Source organism: Lutjanus erythropterus, chromosome 3 (genome assembly GCF_056507025.1).
Source record: "Lutjanus erythropterus isolate fLutEry1 chromosome 3, fLutEry1.hap2, whole genome shotgun sequence".
NCBI classification, from domain to species: domain Eukaryota; kingdom Metazoa; phylum Chordata; class Actinopteri; order Lutjaniformes; family Lutjanidae; genus Lutjanus; species Lutjanus erythropterus.
In genome coordinates, this window is record NC_139319.1 from 27,682,843 (window position 1) to 27,699,570 (window position 16,728).

The window sequence follows — 16,728 nt, forward strand, 5'->3', positions numbered from 1 at the left end:
ATGAGGCTGTGCGTGTATATGGGAGAGTTTGTCTGTGAGCATGTCATGATTGGCATTTTTGTGTGTGAATGTGTATGAGGTAGTTGGAGGTCCTCCTCTGCCCAGACTTGTTGCTGGGATTAACATAGTAACTTGTTGTGATTGATGGAGCTATTATCCACAGGAGCAGACTAACAGAACAACACTTGCTGTTTGCTCTTTTAACCCAACCCTAAACCTCCACCGCAATTATAACGTTACCACAGCACTGACTGTTTACTGTCAATCAAGTTAGTTCATGATGGATCAAAGTGGTCAGAGGTGCACACTGCTTCAGAGGAGGCCCAGTGAATACAAGTGAAGAGTATTACATTAGTTTCAAAGGGAAATGGCTTCAAATGGTCTGAATATGTATAATTTGGTTAAAGAGATATTACAGAGATACAATTGTTTGGAGGAATTTTGCTGATTTTCCTACTTTCCCAGAGTCAAAAACTAACATCTCTTTCTTTGGACAGATTTTTTTTCTGTATTTGGTGTAGTCTGCGTTGTGTAGTTCTATCAAATGGCAATATTAGGTTATTTTGGCTCACTTGTTGAATATCCACGAGAACAAATAACACAATCATGATCACAAAGACATTCAGGTACTGAGCAAAAATAAGCAAGTAAATTAAGGATCTATCTATCACCAACTCTGGTTGAAGTAAATCCTTAATTTCCCACGTTAGATGTGAAAATAGTCTGGCTCTACAGGTCATTTTCTTCTCACTTGTCCTCTGGTTTAGTGCACTCCACTCCAGGCTCAGTGGATGCTGATTGAGAGTGCGTCACAGTAACTTTTTAAATAACACCTGCAGTCCTGGAGAGTGAATGACATGATATTCAGAAGAGTGCATATTTTCCTCAGCCACTGTTAAGAAACCAGCCATCAAAACATGTTATCTGGTGCTAGCTAACATGTTAAGAGAATTGTTTTGCCTGCACCCAGGCTCTGCCCACTTGCCTTTTATTACAGTCAAATAGGCAGGGGGATTAGATTTTGGTGTATGAAAATCAGTAAGAGGAGATTCTGCTTTGCAAGTTACCTTTTGAGCAATGTAGAAATAGACTTTAACCATTTAGACCAACCAAATTCGTTGGTTTTTGAATGGCTTTCTTAAGTCACACAGCTTGTAGCAGATGGAGGACCATGCCACTCGTCAGTTCAACAACACACACCTACACACACACTTTCTTCAGTCTGTGGTGGCAGTCTATTTTTGGTTGTTTTGCTGCCTTTCATGCACACTGAGCAGCTCTTCTTCCAGGCCTCAATGTGAAGGTGTCTTAGGTCTGTGCTACGAGGATGAGGCAGCTGATGCACAGTGGTTCTATTCAGCCACTGCAACACGAGCAGTTATTTACCAGTAACAGCTGGGACCAGTGCGAAATATTGTATATCAATACTGACAACTTTTGGAGCTTAAACATTTCTCTAATAATGCAGTCTAATCTAATAGTCCTGCAATAAACCCTGCTTTCATGAAGATTTCCCACATTCAGATGTTGTTGGAACTTGTGTTCATTCAACTGTATGGACATTTTTGATCACTTAATACATTTGTGGCAGCTACGGTATGAAGCAACAGAGGGAATCATATCCAAATCCACCTGAGAGAAGAGCTGCAGCTGTTGGTTGTCTAAGAGCAGCCAGTGGAGACGGCGCTTTTTAGGAGTCTATGTTTATCATGACAGCTAGACGCGCACAAACTCACACTTTTTCTTTCACACTTCCTCTGTCAGACAGGCAGGAATTGATTAGAATATCTATTTTAGTCTGAGTTTCCAGATAGACCAGTGGCTGAGAGATTATCTGTCTTCTGCTGATGCTGCCGGTTTCAGAATAGTTTCACCACTTTTTTGTACATATATGTTGCTGACTTAAGATGCATTTCCACAGCTGGAACTGTTTCCTGGCACCAGGAACCTTTGGAATTACTGTGTTTTTCCACCGCAAGGAACAGAATCTAAATTTACTTCCATTGACTTTTCCAGCTGTTTTTTTTTTTTTCGTTTTGAAAACCGGTCACCATTCACTTAAATTGTTTGGGTGATTCTGCAATGCGGTTTTCCTGTGAAACTCCAGCAGTGTTTTATTTTCTTGAAAACTAAACCCGACCTTCAGTGAGGGTGAGTAGATTTTCATTTTTTCATTTTTGACTGAACTATCCCTTTAAGTTACCTCCCCAAAAAGTTCCTGCTCAGTGGGAAGTACTTTCCAAAAGTACAGAAACTTTGATGGTTGGGCTTGCAGCACTGAACATTTCTGATGAGTTGAGTACCTGCAACATTTTAATTCAGTTTTTGGAAAACAATGTTGCTGTACAGCCGCATACAACATTTATGTATTTAATGTTTTCACGTCAGCAGCCTAATCTTTGAGGGTCTGTAAGATTGCGGTGGAAACGCAGACAACAACAGGCTAAGGGAACCATTTTAGGTCACTTAAAAGTAGTTCCTGAACTAAACGTTCCAGGCACTTTGAGTGAAAACGCAGCCTTAGAGTAATTAAAAATATATGCAACATATTTGGAGCTGTAACATTATTGTTGACCGGGTACTTCATCTAAACAGCTCCATGGGTCGACTATGGTGTTCACTTGCATAAGCAGAAAGTGCAAGCACATGCAGAAACATGTCGGTTTTTTTCTTATTGCCCTCTTCATGGTCAATAAAAGGCAGACACATACTTGCACGGACAGAGATGCATTCTGTGCTTGCCCTTCATGTCACTTCAGCGTTTCCTTTCTCAACCTTATCTGCGTAGTAATGTCATGTGCGTGTGTGTGTTTGTGTGCGTTGTGCATGTTTTTTTATGCACACACATTGTCGCCTGAGCCTTTACATGCTTTGACAGCTTAAAAATTCAGTCCACGTGACGGTTTGCTTCTCTTGTGACCACTTCAAGGCCTTTTGTTAAGATCAAAAGTTAATCAGATTATTGTTGTTAATTAATTCCTTTTTGGTACTGCTGTGGAGGAATTTTTAGATTCATAATGTAGAGTCACATGCTTTTGGCTGTGGCATTACAGTTGGAAACGCATTGGGAATCTTGAGCAACATGAAACAGTGAAAAGGTGTTTTGTTTTTTTGTCTGTAGTTTCAATGGAATTAAATGTAGTTAAGATTTGCTGTTGTCTACTCACATGCAGAGTGAAGCTGAAGGTTTTCAGTGTTTTCTCCTCTAAGCTGTATCATGTGCGGTATAATGACTGCTGGGATTTAAGTCACCTCAACATACCATGTACATGAGGCCTCACAGTTGTTTTAACAATCTTTTACACACTTGGCCCTTTCCCACATTTCACACAGTGAGCTGTACATCCACATTTCAAACAGGAACTGCTACTAGCTAATCTGGCATGATTTTAATGACACCAATTACCAAAATGTAATGTAGGCTAATAACAGGGTTCGAAAGAGGCAACCTGTATGTACCTGTAGAAAACCCATTTCAAGAAGTGATTTAGAGTTGCTATCAACAGCTAATGCCCATACATCCATGATAAACACCTTTTTAAGAAACAAGAGAAATGAAATTTTTATAGATGGTGTTAACATCATTGATAAGTCTGTGTCTCCCTCTCACATATGGGGCTGAATGACATGAAGTCATCTTATTAGTTTTACTGGGCCAGTGGATTGTTCAATCACCCATGTTGGATACAGTCATTTTCAAAGGGGAGTTTTTGCTGCAGGGTCTCAGTGGTGTGTGTGTGTGTGTGTGTGTGTGTGTGTGTCTACTTGAATTATGCAATCAGTGTATTGAATCACAGTTTGGCATATACAGATGCAGTGTAAAGATGGCATATTATAATACAGTTCTTTTTATCCTCAAAGGAGATAACTTTTGTTTTACAACCTGGATCTTATTTTTATCTGGGATACGAATACTTATTTAGTATTTCTGTCCATGACTCCTGCTAGATTTATTAAAACAGAGATTTGGGAACACAGTTCCATCAGGGCTTTACCACATCTTAAAACAAAATGACCACATTGTTTCAACATCAATACCAGTGCCCCAACCAGGCTTTCAGGTTTTTATTGCTCACCTTCCAGCCTGCACCCTTTTGTGGAACAAAAAACATCTCACCCTGTGGAGTTTCAAGGCTCTTCCAACTCCTCCACCACCCACACAGAAATTTTGAACCGCTCAGTGATGGAGGCTGGTGCTGCAAACAACCATCTATCACTTTTGAGCTACAAAGACTAGAAAACCTCAAGCATTTCTCTCAGATCTCTCTAATTAGCGGGATTATTATTTTTCCCTTGTTGTAAAACATGCGAGTACTCTTTATGAACTTAAATAGATTGGCTGGAGCCTCCTGCATCAGACTGGTAGATGAAAAAGATTTTATGTCTTTGACTTGCCCTCTGTTTGGTTAAAGTTGTGCAAGTTGTGTGATTTGCCCTCTGATTTAGGGTTTGAGGATCTGTAATCGCTGATGTCTGACAGTCATCAACCACTGAGCCCTCTACCATTGAAACATTGTGATTCAACAGCTTCTGTATTTGAGGTTGTGTTTTCCCTCAGAGTTGCCAAGTTGGTGAAATTCTGTTTTTGACTTGTGCGTGAGAAAATAAAGTGAAGGTTTTGCTGCTGTTCATTGCACCAATAATACATCTCCATGTCCTGTTTATTATTTTTAAAATTAAACGTGTCCAGTTAAGTGAACTCAAGACACACTAGTGGCAGAGGGGTTTCTCTTCTTCTGTCCACTCTTACTGTGGTTCTTTCAATCGTGCACCCAAACAACAATGTCATTGTCCATTGTAATGTTTCCACATTGACATTGTCATTTGCCAATTCAGTAATAATGCCTGACTCCATTCTGATTGTCACTTTTTTCTTAAAGAAGTTCAACTTAACCAAACTAAAAGTATGTCAGGGTGACTAAGTGGGATTTCATACGTTCACATAAAATTGTAAAATGTATCCCAAAATGGATCCAAACTGATGCATCCTATCAATTGCCTACAGCCTGAACGACTTGTCAAAGGTTAAAAAGGTTTACAATAGCTGCATTTCCAATGCACGGTACAGTTAGGCTCTATTTTCTCTTTCTTTGTTTTTCCATTGTGGACAGTACCTGGGGCTTTTTTTTGGTATCACCTCAGTCCTAAGCCCACAATAATCGATCAATGGGTTTGAGTGATTTCTTAGGTAAAAATGTCTGAATTTGTTTCTGGATTCTTTACTCCTCTATGACAGTAAACTGAATATATTTGGGTTGTGGACAAAACAAGACATCTAAGGACGTCGCCTTGGGTTTCAGGAAACACTGATCAACATTTTTCACACTTTTCTGACATTTTATAGACAATCATGAAAATTGTTAGTTAATCATTAGTTGGATCAGAGAAGCGTAGTGAATGTGTGTGGTTGAGGGTGCGAGAAAGTGGTAGAAAGTGACGGTGAATGTGAGCAGAGCAGATGAAATGTACAGTGTTGGTAACAGTTTATCTGTGAATAAAAGCTACGGCTTCTCAAGACCAAAGGAGAGCTTGTGCATGTTGTTTCCCAGCTGCTGGAATTGCATTGCTATGACACCCAGCTCCTCCTCCTACATTGAGGGGGTACTGTCTCCAGTAGAAAGCAAAGTACCTGGTACCAAAAGCGAGTATAGCCGAGTTGAGCCGTACCATTCAGTTTAAATGCAGCTTAGGACTGGGCCTCTTTTTCTGCAGAATCGGTTCTCCTGACAGTTCCTCGCACAATTAGAGTGGCAGAATTAGTCCAGGAATCAGGGCCAGTGTGCGTCTGTGGGTTTGTGTATGAGTGCATGACATTGTTTCCTCTGTCCTTGTGAAAAACTGAGTTCTAGACAGTAAAAGTGAAAACATTTTAGCTGCAGAGTATTATATGACGGGCCCTCGAATTTTTCATGTGAAAGACCCCGACAATAGATGCACATTAGAGCCCCAGTTTGAGAGAACTTTGTCTTCTGGAATCCTTATTTAATATTTTAATTTTTTTTTATTTTGATTTTTAGGTTTGAAGAGAAAGTCTTCATCGTCAATTAGTGACCCAGCTAGGGTCTCGAATTACAATCAAAACAATCAAAACAGTCAACAGTATTTCTGACCTTGTTGTTCCAACTCCAAATGTGATCAAATTTAAAATATTCTATTCCTCCATTTGCTGGGGATCCCTTGCAAAGCACTCAAAGACCTCTCTTGGTCGAAGGACCCTAGCTGAAAACCACTGTGATATGATATAGAAGATATGCATTCATTATTATTGCAAAAATACCACTAGTAGCAGTCTATTGCTTGGATCAAGGCCTTTGGTAATCCACTGGTTTTGTTATTATTCAGTCTACTGGCAGGATATACATGACCACTTTGTAATCTTACTTGGATTGTTCCTCTCATTGGCTCACCAGTGCCTTTTCTCCTCTTCCCTCCCTCTCCACCAGATTACACTGGTTACTTTTCCATTACTCCCATTGCCCCTTTCTTCTTCAGTCCAAAACCTCCCTCTCTGTTTCCCCTCCAGACTCCTACAGCCAATAACAGGGAGGGGGACCAATGCAGCTTAGCAACAGCCAACCCCTTTGGACCGACCAGCACGGGCCCCTCCTATGTTTTTGGGGGGTGGAGGGTGGACCCTGACCAGGGTAAGGTTACCTGGCAGACACACACACACAGCAGCTCTCTGTAAACACATGGGACTGACTATCCCCGCCCATACTAGACCTTGAGTGTGGTGTGTGTGTGTGTGTGTGTGTGTGTGTGTGTGTGTGTGTGTGTGTGTGTGTGTGTGTGTGTGTGTGTGTGTGTGTGTGTGTGTGTGTGTGTGTGTGTTAGCTGAGGAATGTCGTTTCCCTTTTGCCATATTCATGTTTGCATTAACTAAGTCTGTCTCACACACACACACACACACACACACACACACACACACACACACACACACACACTCTGTTTCTTGTTATTGCAGCACAGAGCAGCATGCTCGTGTTTCAGAACCAAAAAGGGGAAGGTGGATCTCCCTCTCTCCCTCTCTCCCTCTCCCTCTCCGTCCCTTCCTCTCCTCGTCTCCTCCCTCCCTCCCTCTCACGACCACCGTCACAGCCTGCGTAGTCTTCCCTCGCCTGTGCTCACACACACACACAGTTAACACACAGCGGTGATGGGATAAGATACGATGCATGAACGTGCAGTCCAGAGCAGCGAGGTGTGTGTGAGTAGGAGGATCGTGTGTGTGTGTGTGTGTGTGTGAGAGAGGACAGCCAGCCAAGTGCATGCCAGTCTGAAGCGAGGAGGGTGAGCGAGCTGGAGGAGATTCCATGATTTTTTATTTTTTTTTTGCTGGATATGTTTTATGCAGCAGTGCAGCCCGAGAAGGAGACAGGACAGTAAGTTATGGCACAGGATCAACACGTGTGTACATGTGTTTTCTACTTCATTAATGTGTGTGTGTGTGTGTGTCTGTGTGTGTACATTGCGGGGCATAGGTCTTTTAGAAAGCAAATGATCCGTGTACTTTGAGATGTTGGCTGGTGAAAAACAAGTTAATCATTGAACATTAAATTGTGTCATGATAGATTAGGCAGGCAATTAGCTTAAATGATTTAACACATCTAATTTCCTTTAGAGTCAATTATATAATTAATTTATAATATTATTATACTTAACTAGTAGTTAGTAATGTTGTAAATCTAACTACATTTGGAAGTCATGTTTACTTAAGTATGAAAACTTTTCACTGTAGCATAGACTCATCATGCTTCAGTATGTGCTGAGAAATCCTGCAAGTTTGTGTGAAGTCCAGGACAGATTCCTGCACGTTTTATCATAATAAGAACACAGTTATCGGGTTTTTAATTCAGAGAACATCAAGGTGATGCCATTGAGATGGTGCTGTTGTCAAACATACAAAGCCAAAGATATAAAGCAGCCATGGTCTTTTCCTCTGTAGTCTTTGAAGATGGTGGGTTTGATGGTTTCCAGATGCTTTGTTGAGATGATTGCACATGTAACTAAATCCCTCCACAATGTACATGTACAGTCGAAGCATTGTTTCACTGAACTGCAGTTTTCTTTTTTTTCTCGGTGTGGTTAAACGTGGAGGCCAGTGCAGACTTTAAATATAAATGCTTACAATTTTAATTGTGTCATAGCCTTACTACTAATGAAGAAGTGGTCAAGAAATCAGACATTTAGCAAACTATGCAAAATATGCATTTTAACTTTGAACAAAGTGTCTGAACATCTTTGTTTAAAGTAACTCGTAAGCATAAATTTAACTTGGAATGTTTAAAGGATAAATCTGTAATATATTTACTGCAATTTATCATAAAATGACCATGGTGGACCATCAGAAATTAAGGAATGTAACGCAAAGTTGAAATACTCGCTTCTCTGACAACATCGCTACAGCCACGGTGTTGTCCTGTGAAATTTATATTCTGGGCCTGAATAACTATTGTTTTCCCATTTCACATCAACTAGAGTTCATATTAATGCCAAATGTTCACAGAATTAGTAATTTTCTGTTTTTAAAAGGGGTAGATATTTATATTAAATAGAATTGAGCAATATCTTAATGGCGTCTGGCAGGCAGTCACTCCAGTGTGTGTAATTTTGGAGCAGTGGGCTTTTGTTTTTGGGATAATGGCCTGTTCTTTACATTGACGGAGAACAGTCAAAATGTTGCCTCTTGTACTCCTGCAGTGTTCCTGCAGCCTGCCCGAACTGCCCTGAGTCTGAGAAGGAGGGGGCAGGGGGAAACGACATGCTTCATTTATAGACCGTATATAGGATTTCAGCCTATTTTAATATACCGTCTATAGCTCCAGCTCAATATTTACACAGCTACATATTGCTCCTTTAAGTCTCATCATGAGATTGAAATGTATGAGATCTAAATGGATAGCAGTGATAATGAGCTCCAGTAGTCTTGTGAGACAGTGGAGTGGACAGTGGAGACCCCAGTGAAGCTAACTGTAACCAGTGATGGTTTAATAACCATGGAGGATGACATAACCTGCTAGTGATGAAGTTCAGCAGGCCGAGCCGAGGCGTCGCTGTTCCCAGAGGAGGCTCGGTCTGTATAAACAGGATCACTTGGCTGTTTAGAAAGCAGCGATATGTCTAACAGGTCACACAGAGGCACAGAGAGGCCTCACAGGAGCAGTCTATAAAAAACTTTTCAAATTATTCACATCGCAAAATTTCTAGACTGCAAAAACTGCCTTAAAACCAGTGACGTTTCTGAACTGCAGAACTGGCAGTTGATTTTGAGCATACTGTTGGGATTGAGTGAGATCTCCAGTGCATTATTGCTTGTTTCAGGAATCTTAGTTCGCTTAGTAAAACCACTGTGCAGCTAAGACTGTGTGAACATTTCTGACCATGTATGGACAGATCACGTGTTCTGGTCCTGTATTTCTATGATGGGAAACTCTTCATTCCCCCCACCTCACAAGCATTACTGCAGTGCTCTGTAGAGAGCAGTACCATCACTGGACACCTAGTTTGAACTAGAGCTGGGCAATAATTTGATGTAATCTTTCTTAGCTTACCAGCCTGTTCTAGCTGTTCTGCTATTTACTGTTACCTACTTAATCAATACATACTCATTACTGATGATTATTTCTCATCCCTAGCAGAGCTGCACTGAGTAATTTTAATAATTGATTGTTAATAAACTATTAAATTAATCGCTAACTATTTTGATAATCAGTTAATCATTTTGAGTCATATTTAATAGAAAATGTCTAAATTCTCTGATTTCAAGTTCTCAGATGTGAATATTTTCTGGTTTCTTTACTTCTCTATGACAGTAAACGGAATATCTTTGGGTCATGGACAAAAGCAGTGACCTTTTTCACCATTTTATGGACCAAACAACCAACTGATTCATCGATGGATTAACTGATAATGACAAAAACCATTAGTTGCATCCCTTATCCCTATAAGAGTGTTGCAATATCAATATCTTGGTTCATGGTCAAAAGTATCATGATGTTTGTTTGGTCCATATTGCTGAGCCTTACTATCAGTGCTTTTTTATTCTTTTAATTTTTGCAATTAATATTATGGCTGCATGAATGTGTGTGTTGCATTTTACTGATTTAGATGTTTAAAATACAGAAAATACTGTTTTCAGCTTCTCACATATGGAAATTTTCTGCCTTTCTTAGTTTATTATCATATTAAACTGCATATCAAACAAGACATTTCAAGACATCACCTTGGACTTAGAAAATAGTGAAATATGTCCATCCCAGACATTTTATAGACATTGCAGCCATAGATTAAATATGACAATTAACTTAAGGTTTTGCAAAGTTTAACCGCTAATAAAAGAATATATACAGGGGCAAGTCAAAATTGACTTTGGGCAAGTGGAGCTCTGACCCACTTTCCAAACACACACCACTACTGGAGTGGTGCAGACCATGGAGAAGCACATGGGAGAAAATAATCACATACTTGTAGCAACAATGCAAAAAAAAAGTCTTCATTTTGATATTGCAGTCTTTGTCAGGGTGTTGAAGGATGAAGCAGCTTAACAGGCATTAAACAGAAACATGATCCCTCACGAGGAGTGTCCTCAATCACATCCACATGTTATTTGAGAAGCAAAGAGCTACCTAGTTCATCAGAAATATCTCAAGAAAGCAGTTCAATCCATCAGTTAGGCTGCACATGAAGCCCAAAAAACACCTATATGCCAACAACCAAACACCGCAATGACTGATACATTTGTTTAAAAATAATTTCAATTAAATATGTCAAAAAACGTCTTTGTATAAATACCACGCAAAAAGTGGCTTCTATACTTTATTGCAAATATGCAGTTTTTGTTTTTAATGCTCATTTATTTTGTGCTGTCATAGTTAATACATCCTCTATTAGATCCACTACTACAGTTCAGTACATAACTGCTAATAAGGCTACAGTCCAAATTAGTCCTCACACAGTGTCATGTATCCAGTATTGATCCGTTAAGATAATGGTGGTGTCAGAGCTGCAGAGGGACAGCTAGCCGGTTATATAACCGCTCGATCCACACTACACCTCAGGACCAGTCCTGATTGGACTGGCAGTGAGCCAACCGGCTCTGTTTCTCCAGCTAGTTCCTTCACGGTTACTCTCCACGCCACTCTCACTGTCCATTAGCATCTCTCTAATTACTCTTAGTGCTCCGTCTTTCTGTTTCAGCAGTGACTCATCATATTTTGTACAGTTTCTCCTGACAGTCATTGATCTTAATATCAGTTACCTCCTGCGAACTTGAGCATCAGAACTGTTCTGCTGCTCTCTGTTGTGCATTTTAAGCTGCTTTGTAGACATGAAGGTATAGCTTATGAATATAATATTCATATTAGAGCAGGACAGGGAGATTTGGCTTAAAAATATCGCCGATTCTCTGATTCCATCCTCTTAAACGTGAATATTTGCTGGTTTCTATACTCTGTGATGATAAACTGAATAACTGTGGGTTGTGGACCAAACAAGACATTTGAGGAAGTAATGTTATGCTTTGGCAAACATTTTCTGACACCAACAGATTAATAGACAATGGCAATCAATAAATCAATATATTTCTCATCCCTAAATTAGAGAATAAAATTAGATTAGTAGAACTGATAGAGCCTCTTGATTTCTCTAACCAACTCAGTTCCTCTACCGTCCTCGCTATGGGGAGACATTTGCATGTGTATATGTGTGCTTTACGTCATCTCAACACACACACACACACACACACCCTGTCAGCAGTGTCACCTTCCCTGCTCCGACCTCACAGGAAGGAATTGCAGATGCAAACGTACACATGCACATCTGCACATGCTCTCATCTGGAATCATGTTCACACATATACACAAATTCTAATGGCCCAGTGACACTAGCTGGTTATTAAGTCACACAGACAATTCATCTGTTCTCAGAGTGACTAAGCAGTCTGTTCATTTCTATGGCAACCACTTTTGCTGCATTGGGGGTGTCCTCTGTGTGTGTGATGCAGCGAGAGGCTGATGGTAACTTCGACTGCTGTCTTTCACTCACCACTGTGTTAGCAAATAGCCTGCGTGTGTCATTATTACAGTACTGCAGAGATGTGTGCGCAGTGGTAGCAGCTTTGTGTTGGTGTTTGTGTGTCGCTGTAATGTGATGCAGTGGTGACGCTCGCCAAGTGTTTCTATGAGGGAAAGGTGAGCCTGCTGCGTCCTCCCGCCTGTTAAGAAGCTCCCTGGTTGGCTGATTTCCCGACTGAAACAAAACCCAGCAGCCCAGAGCCTGCATTCTTTTACAGCATGAATTAATCACATGGATTCAGTTCAATCAGTTCAGCACATGGCTTTATTATATTCTCTTCAAAATCTGAAATATATAAGGAAATGAGAGAATCATTGGACTTTCATTAGCTAATTAATTTCCACAGTGTTTCCAATTTAAATCCTCTCAAAAACCGTTTAATTGAGATTGCCTGTGTAATGTAAAACCACTTGTAATATAAGCGCTGGTGTCTGAGATGTCCCATGGCTGCTGCTCTGCTCCTGTCCTGTGGATGATTCTGTAGCCTGATTGGACATTGTTACCTCTGCCATTGCTGAGCTGTGAATGTTTAGACTGTTGTACTGCTGCAAACAGGACAGAGACCAACAGCGAAAGTAGTTCACAAGCTAAAACCTAATGACAGCTCAGCTGAGTCCCAGGACCTCTCCCCCCTGAAACAATATTTACAGAGAGGATGCTGTATGTTTGTGTATTTTGTTTGTATTTCACAACTTAAACTGACTGTGCAAGACATAGACATATGTATGTAGACACTGCATTGGCCTTTGGATTGTACGTCAACGTTGCTGCCATATTGGACAGGGCAAGACTGTCTTGTAATCAAATACAAGTAAACAGAAGCTGTGGTTTTCTGGATAAAAAAAAAGTAATATTTCTCAACCCCTTTTCTTAAGCCATGTAGCTCATAAACGCTTGAATATAAAAACAACTAATTGAAATCGGTTGATGTTATAGTGCTTTTTATCCAGTAAACTGCGGCTCCCCCATTTATATGCATTTGTTCACAGGTCAGTCTTACTCTGTCCAATATGGCGGCAACACTGACATAACGCAGCAACAAGCTGAATTGGTCAATGCAGCATCTTCATAATGTCAGTCTTCTGTCCTGGTTGGTAGATAGTGGTTGTGAAAATGAAGCATATAATGATAACTTAACCTGATGTTCTCTCTGAATTGGCCCCTATGTACAGTGTTTGAATACGTAGAAATATGTCCAATCATAAGTACCTGAACACACAATATTGTGTGTATATTCAACTGTAATAGAGCAATAGTTGTTAATGAAGTTAACAAGTGAAGAGATGTTTGTGAGTGTGTTTTTTTTCTTTATTTCACCTGATCTGATTGAGTGTTTTGTTTGGGTTTTTTTCAACTCATGAAAAACTGAGCAGTTAATAGAAAGTAGGCCCGGGCAATGCAGCTGAAAAGATGATAGTGAAGTGTGTTATCGATCGTGTTGCATGTAACTGACAACACGTACTCCAAAGGACAGAAGCGTCTAAAGTGATAGAATAAGTTTTTTGCATGACCAGTCTGGTATTCCTGCAGTTTGCACACAACGTTCTCCTGATAGTTGTTCATCCATCCATCCACTTTCTAAGCGGACATCCCCCTCCCCACCCACGCTTTGCAGCTCCTCCACCTCAGCTGGCTCCTTTCAATGCGAAAGAGCATTTCTCCTCAGAGGTTCAGGGGCTGGGATTTTTGGAGAGAGCTCAGATAGCTGTCAGACATTACAAAAAAAAGCTAACCGGTCCTTTTTGTATTTACACTAATTTTGTTCCTCCATGCTGGTTCTGTTGTTGTCACATTGGACGCCACAATGTGTCTGAAGTGTATTTGTCATGTGCTTTCATGGTGACTTGCATTTAAGTGAAAACGAGCTGCTTTCTTATTGCTATTGACATCTATTACTGATACCTATTCATACTGCATTATACCGAACAGTTCAAGTATTAATAGAGTGGTACAATTTGTGTCTCAGTGCCAGTTAGTAGCACTGTACAAATTGTTGTCTATTTGACACCAGTGGCTCAGATGGTAGGCAGGTATGTTGGCATGCTCTAACTTCATATTGAAGCTGTATCTCTGCCTTAAATGACAACTGGGGTCACAGTGTGCTCTGCCAGTATTAAATCCCACTGTCGCTGTGGTACTTCACATCCAGAGCAATAAGAGAGGAACCACGGCTCTGTGTTGCTGTCCCTGTTTTTATGGAGTCATTTTTTTTTTTTGGTTAAGTTTATTTCAGTTAATATTGTATCGACTATTTTTCTTCTCTCCTCTGTCCTTCATTCAGCCATGGCTTGTGAAGTAAAGTACATATACTGTATATAGGCCAGTTAGGAAACACTGTTACTGTTAATATTTATAAGACGGGAAGAAGAACCATAAACATCTGTTGGCTGAGGGCTGAAGTCCCAGGAAAAAAAAAACTGTTGGCAATTATTATCCCTCCCATACAATCCCATACTGCTTGCTCACTCTCTCTCTCTCTCTCTCTCTCTCTCTGTGTGTGTGTGTGTGTGTGTGTGTGTGTGTGCGTTTATGTGTGTTTTCTCCTTTGCATGGCCCAGTGACTCTTCACAGTTGAACATTTACTGTTCACACTCTCTGATGTTCTCAACACTGCAGTTTGAAAAATGTCTGGGTGCAGAGTTCAGAGCTGTCAGAGTTTTACAGCCAAATAGACGATGGTGCAAACAGACTATCACTAGCTCAATTTCAGTTTGATAAATTGACTGTAAATAAATTAAACCTTTGTTCAGATGTTTGGCCTCTATCAAGACAGTGATTTACATTATAGGTGATTCATGACACAAAACAAGAAGAGGCTGTAGTACAGAAAGACCAAAATAAATAAAAGGACTACTCTTAATAGTTTCTTGTGATGATAACAATATCCTCAGTAATGCTAAAGAAAACTAAGGAAGCGACATCTACATGTGACAGGGACAGCATAGTTATTGAACTTCACTTTGAGAGTGACTAACAGCGTGGCTGCTGTGTGAGACAGTTAAAGTGATTTAAATGTAGTTGTACATTGATGTGTAAAATGCCAGACTGAACTTCCCTCATATTGTACATGGTACAATGACTGCAGTTTCTTTTAACCAGTGTCCTGCTGCACAGAATTCAAATATTAACAGCGTGGAGTTACCCAGTGTCTGCACTGCAGCACTGACAAACTCCTCTGTTGAATTCTGCATGTTAAAACTTAACCGTAAACTTTCAGGTATGTAGCTTTTTTTTCCCAAGGAAAAAAAACTGCAAGACAGGAAATGATTTGTAGTTTGTTAGGAACTTAATGGAAGAATTGCTGGATATTTAATTGCCATGCAAAGAAAAATATGTCATTTACAAAAAGTCCAAATAATCTGACAAATGACCCTGTTAAGGAAGAGTGCTGAATGAATGTTTCCATTCAGCTAATGTCCAGTCACCCTGCTGCATGCCACCTGCGTAGTTCTTGAGGGGAACCTTTAACCAGGTACTATTATGATCAGCTGAAAACAATGGAGTTGGCTGTTGGTCACCACAAATAGCTTCTTGTGCAGTTAGCTGTGGTTGGCACGGGCCATTTTGTATATGTGCAACAAAGCCGTAATCAATCTCAAAGGGTCACATCAGTGGATTGACACTGATATGGGTGAATCAGAGGAACGGCAAAAGAGAGAGAGGAAATAAGATGGAGGCATGACAATGGAGTGAAAAGCTCAAAGCAGTAGAGGGACAGAGGGAGAGTTAGGCTTAGGCCAGTGCCACTGTCCACATTTAGCCTAGAAAACAGCCTTTTCTTTGCCAGCCTGAACTTTACCTTATACAATCTAGATGTCAGGACAAATAACTTTTACTCTTAAGGCTTCACTTATCAAGATGTGACCACTAAAACCACTGTGTATTTTTACAGTTTAAACATTTTAATGTACTATATCTGGCATACTCACTGATCAGCCACAGCAATGACCCCACAAACAGGTAGTGAATAATAGTAATTATCTTGTTATAATGGTCCCTCTCAAGGTGCAGTGCAATGGATGACGCATGCTGATAGGGGTGCAATGGATCAAAAAAACTCACGGTTCGGATCGTATCACCGTTTTGAGTCACGGATCGGATAATTTTTCACACTTGTCTTTGATCTTTGTCTGTCTGTAATTATCACCATAGTTATGTAATGTAATAATAATGATATAGTAATGATAATGGTAATAATATTAAAAACTTCAAACTTATACAGTGCTGTACTATGTATAGTATGCATGTACATGTACATGTAGTCCATGGATCACATGCATGCCGAACCGTAGAGGGCGATCCGTACGGGACACCACATTGTCAACTGCAATCCGTTGCACCCCTACACACTGATGTTTTCTTGTATATTGATGTGTGCCATGGCCCAATTCAAGAGGTGTGATCATTGTGCAGTCCAATCAAACTTGATGTTGTACCCAAATTTATTAGATCCATGTTGTCCAGTGTGGTTTGCAATAATCTGCTGCTGAAATCTCACAGTCTGTAGGAAGTTTGAGGGGGACCTACACTATATTAGAATATTAGGCTGTTGGTGTTACTGTTTTGGTGGCTTGGTGTATATAAAATGCTAGTAAGACTTGTGACTGTCTCACCAATTAACTTGAATGACTTTCCCCTGAGAAATCTGTCCCTGTC

At 40.2% G+C, this 16,728-nt stretch overlaps 1 protein-coding gene across 4 annotated transcripts in view; it reads left to right on the plus strand.

Moving 5' to 3' along the window:
* The first annotated feature begins 6,522 nt into the window (after nt 1-6,522).
* Nucleotides 6,523-16,728, plus strand: part of LOC146330182 (uncharacterized) — an 80,351-nt gene continuing 70,145 nt past the window's right edge. For 2 of the 4 annotated variants that reach the window (XM_084715672.1, XM_084715675.1), the window contains exon 1: nt 7,217-7,382. The gene's annotated coding sequence lies outside the window, so the exon portion shown is untranslated. Of the gene's footprint in view, nt 6,645-7,216; nt 7,408-16,728 lie in introns of those variants that run through there. The other 2 variants (XM_084715673.1, XM_084715674.1) reach the window with 2 other exon arrangements.